This window comes from Schistocerca serialis, unplaced genomic scaffold (assembly GCF_023864345.2).
Source record: "Schistocerca serialis cubense isolate TAMUIC-IGC-003099 unplaced genomic scaffold, iqSchSeri2.2 HiC_scaffold_1121, whole genome shotgun sequence".
Classification (NCBI taxonomy): Eukaryota; Metazoa; Arthropoda; class Insecta; order Orthoptera; family Acrididae; genus Schistocerca; species Schistocerca serialis.
In genome coordinates this window covers 165001-170000 of record NW_026047317.1, presented here as the reverse complement: position 1 = coordinate 170000, position 5000 = coordinate 165001, and the positions used below count along the sequence as shown (strand labels likewise).

Genomic DNA, 5000 nt, shown 5'->3' with positions numbered 1-5000 from the left:
ACCTATATCGTGCCTTAACCTAACCTATATCGTGCCTTAACCTAACCTATATCGTGCCTTAACCTAACCTATATCGTGCCTTAACCTAACCTATATCGTGCCTTAACCTAACCTAATTTGTGCCTTAACCTAACCTAATTTGTGCCTTAACCTAACCTAATTTGTGCCTTAACCTAACCTAATTTGTGCCTTAACCTAACCTAATTTGTGCCTTAACCTAACCTAATTTGTGCCTTAACCTAACCTAATTTGTGCCTTAACCTAACCTAATTTGTGCCGTAACCTAACCTAATTTGTGCCGTAACGTAACCCATGTTGTGCCGTAACGTAACCCATGTTGTGCCGTAACGTAACCCATGTTGTGCCGTAACGTAACCCATGTTGTGCCGTAACGTAACCCATGTTGTGCCGTAACGTAACCCATGTTGTGCCGTAACGTAACCCATGTTGTGCCGTAACGTAACCCATGTTGTGCCTTAACCTAACCCATGTTGTGCCTTAACCTAACCCATGTTGTGCCTTAACCTAACCCATGTTGTGCCTTAACCTAACCCATGTTGTGCCTTAACCTAACCCATGTTGTGCCTTAACCTAACCCATGTTGTGCCTTAACCTAACCCACGTTGTGCCTTAACCTAACCTACGTTGTGCCTTAACCTAACCCATGTTGTGCCTTAACCTAACCCATGTTGTGCCTTAACCTAACCCATGTTGTGCCTTAACCTAACCCATGTTGTGCCTTAACCTAACCCATGTTGTGCCTTAACCTAACCCATGTTGTGCCTTAACCTAACCCATGGTGTGCCTTAACCTAACCCATGTTGTGCCTTAACCTAACCCATGTTGTGCCTTAACCTAACCCACGTTGTGCCTTAACCTAACCCACGTTGTGCCTTAACCTAACCCACGTTGTGCCTTAACCTAACCCACGTTGTGCCTTAACCTAACCTACGTTGTGCCTTAACCTAACCCATGTTGTGCCTTAACCTAACCCATGTTGTGCCTTAACCTAACCCATGTTGTGCCTTAACCTAACCCATGTTGTGCCTTAACCTAACCCATGTTGTGCCTTAACCTAACCCATGGTGTGCCTTAACCTAACCCATGGTGTGCCTTAACCTAACCCATGGTGTGCCTTAACCTAACCCATGTTGTGCCTTAACCTAACCCATGTTGTGCCTTAACCTAACCCATGTTGTGCCTTAACCTAACCCATGTTGTGCCTTAACCTAACCCATGTTGTGCCTTAACCTAACCCATGTTGTGCCTTAACCTAACCCATGTTGTGCCTTAACCTAACCCATGTTGTGCCTTAACCTAACCCATGTTGTGCCTTAACCTAACCCATGTTGTGCCTTAACCTAACCCATGTTGTGCCTTAACCTAACCCATGTTGTGCCTTAACCTAACCCATGTTGTGCCTTAACCTAACCCATGTTGTGCCTTAACCTAACCCATGTTGTGCCTTAACCTAACCCATGTTGTGCCTTAACCTAACCCATGTTGTGCCTTAACCTAACCCATGTTGTGCCTTAACCTAACCCATGTTGTGCCTTAACCTAACCCATGTTGTGCCTTAACCTAACCCATGTTGTGCCTTAACCTAACCCATGTTGTGCCTTAACCTAACCCATGTTGTGCCTTAACCTAACCCATGTTGTGCCTTAACCTAACCCATGTTGTGCCTTAACCTAACCCATGTTGTGCCTTAACCTAACCCATGTTGTGCCTTAACCTAACCCATGTTGTGCCTTAACCTAACCCATGTTGTGCCTTAACCTAACCCATGTTGTGCCTTAACCTAACCCATGTTGTGCCTTAACCTAACCCATGTTGTGCCTTAACCTAACCCATGTTGTGCCTTAACCTAACCCATGTTGTGCCTTAACCTAACCCATGTTGTGCCTTAACCTAACCCATGTTGTGCCTTAACCTAACCCATGTTGTGCCTTAACGTAACCCATGTTGTGCCTTAACGTAACCCATGTTGTGCCTTAACCTAACCTATAATGTGCCTTAACCTAACCTAAAGTGCGCCGTAACCTAAACTATATTGCGCCTTAACCTGACGCACGTTGTCGCTGAACCTGCTCTGTAATTGTTATGCAACCCGTTAAAGTAGTGTAGTGTTGCCTAACCGCAACCCTCGCAATATAGTTCGCTACTCGCACTGCCCGGTCCCCTGTGTATCGCGTCATGTTAAACACCTTGCAGGTGTTGCTGACTTTCCACATGCTCCTGCTATACACTGTAGTGTGGATAGCAGCAGGACGTACATGCCCCCCCCCCTTCCCCCCTGCCTTCGCAAGCTGGTCGGTGAGAAGTTTGCATGTTCAATGCCCTTCGCATGCCGACGTACTCAGCCTACGTTGTGGTACGGCCTGTCACCTGTCCGCCGATGTACGCAAAACCCACAAACTGTACTGCACATTGCTCCGTATGTACTGAATGATACATCGTGGCCCATGTGACCGTATGACGACAGCGCCTAGCAACGGCGGACCATACAGTCCAAATATTGTGCACGCAGCTACGTGTCGTCTCCCTATAAGAGCTGGATTGCAGTGTGGTACGCCATACAGACGTGTGGGAGGAACGGACGCCCTGGATGGCGATCAGCATGAGCAGTCTGTTGATGTAGTGGAGCGTGTATTCGGACGTAGTCGTCTCTTCTCACACACCGTGATAGCATGTTGCACCGCGTTCCACATCTGCGACATGCTGCAGAGGCGGGCTGACAGTCGTTCGCGCAATGGACACCGCATACGTACGGGGTCTACCTTCCACGTGTTCTCTAGGCGTGCACATGTTGTTGCGTCTATGTGGGCAGACGTAGTGTGTTGTGACACCTGACACAGGCATGCAATACTCGTTGCAAATGGCGATGGACGTGTACGTTTGCTGGTGACGTTACGCAAATGAACAACCGGTAACCCGTTGTGGTGCGGTTGTTCTCGCTAGAGGTGAATCAGTGTTGGCGACGATCGGTCGAGCTATTAACCGGTTGTTTCAGGGATACCCACCATGCCCACGAACGTGAAAGGGGACCCACCATGCCCACGAACGTGAAAGGGGATCTGGGTGTGAGGCGATACGCGGCGGTGGCTGGGTGGGACCGTCCCCGGCCGGTGAGGGGGGGCCGCCCGGCGTGCTGGCAGCGCGGTGCGTGGGCGCACGCGCTACAGCCGGCTGGTGGGGGCGGCCGGTGGCAGGCGCGCCGGCCGACGGACGCGGCAGGCGGCGCAGCTGCGCGCCGGCGCCCCCTGCTCGCGGCGCCTTGCGGCCAAAGTAGGTCCTCGCGGGCCCGGTGCGAAGCGCGGTGGCCATCTGCAGTGTGCTGGTCCGATTGAGGACTTTGTGCGCTGAGGATGCGCCGCCGCATGGCGCTCGGCGCCGCGACGCCGTCTGCTGCTCGGTCGCCCCAGCGGTTCTCGCAGGTGGTTTGTATCGCAGCTGTGCGGACGTGTTGGCGCGTGCGCTGTGCTGGGAGAGTTCGCTTCGGCACCCAAGTAGGGCTTTTGTCCTTCTGTGGCGCTGGCGTTGGAGCTGCCGGTCACCGTAGGTGGCGCGTGTTGTCTCCCGCCGGCAATGCCACGACAGCACGCTCCCGGGCCTCTGTCGGCAGCGGCAAGCTCAGTTGGGAGCACGGGTGGTCGCACCTAAAGCGTCTACTCGCCTAACTCCGGGCGATTGCGCCTCTCTCGAACCCGACCAAGTACTTAGGACGGCGCTGCGCGCCGCCGGGACCTGAGAGGGTTTCGAGGTGTGTTGTGCAGGGGAGCTCAGCCTCCTCCTGTTTGCAGAATAATTGAGCGGACGCTTGCGTGTTCGCGCGGGCCCCCGGGACACACTCCCGGGCGGCCGGCTGCTCAGCTCTAGTTGACGCAGCTCCCTGGTTGATCCTGCCAGTAGTCATATGCTTGTCTCAAAGATTAAGCCATGCATGTCTCAGTACAAGCCGCATTAAGGTGAAACCGCGAATGGCTCATTAAATCAGTTATGGTTCCTTAGATCGTACCCACGTTACTTGGATAACTGTGGTAATTCTAGAGCTAATACATGCAAACAGAGTCCCGACCAGAGATGGAAGGGACGCTTTTATTAGATCAAAACCAATCGGTCGGCTCGTCCGGTCCGTTTGCCTTGGTGACTCTGAATAACTTAGGGCTGATCGCACGGTCCTCGTACCGGCGACGCATCTTTCAAATGTCTGCCTTATCAACTGTCGATGGTAGGTTCTGCGCCTACCATGGTTGTAACGGGTAACGGGGAATCAGGGTTCGATTCCGGAGAGGGAGCCTGAGAAACGGCTACCACATCCAAGGAAGGCAGCAGGCGCGCAAATTACCCACTCCCGGCACGGGGAGGTAGTGACGAAAAATAACGATACGGGACTCATCCGAGGCCCCGTAATCGGAATGAGTACACTTTAAATCCTTTAACGAGTATCTATTGGAGGGCAAGTCTGGTGCCAGCAGCCGCGGTAATTCCAGCTCCAATAGCGTATATTAAAGTTGTTGCGGTTAAAAAGCTCGTAGTTGGATTTGTGTCCCACGCTGTTGGTTCACCGCCCGTCGGTGTTTAACTGGCATGTATCGTGGGACGTCCTGCCGGTGGGGCGAGCCGAAGGCGTGCGACCGCCTCGTGCGTGCTCGTGCGTCCCGAGGCGGACCCCGTTGAAATCCTACCAGGGTGCTCTTTATTGAGTGTCTCGGTGGGCCGGCACGTTTACTTTGAACAAATTAGAGTGCTTAAAGCAGGCAAGCCCGCCTGAATACTGTGTGCATGGAATAATGGAATAGGACCTCGGTTCTATTTTGTTGGTTTTCGGAACCCGAGGTAATGATTAATAGGGACAGGCGGGGGCATTCGTATTGCGACGTTAGAGGTGAAATTCTTGGATCGTCGCAAGACGAACAGAAGCGAAAGCATTTGCCAAGTATGTTTTCATTAATCAAGAACGAAAGTTAGAGGTTCGAAGGCGATCAGATACCGCCCTA

The 5000-nt window shown here is 52.2% G+C and overlaps 1 non-coding gene across 1 annotated transcript in view; it reads left to right on the top strand.

Moving 5' to 3' along the window:
• The first annotated feature begins 3889 nt into the window (after positions 1–3889).
• Positions 3890–5000, top strand: part of LOC126432068 (small subunit ribosomal RNA) — a 1909-nt gene continuing 798 nt past the window's right edge. Inside the window, exon 1 of the ribosomal RNA XR_007577854.1 lies at positions 3890–5000. This exon is cut by the window's right edge and continues 798 nt beyond it. This is a non-coding gene — a ribosomal RNA (small subunit ribosomal RNA).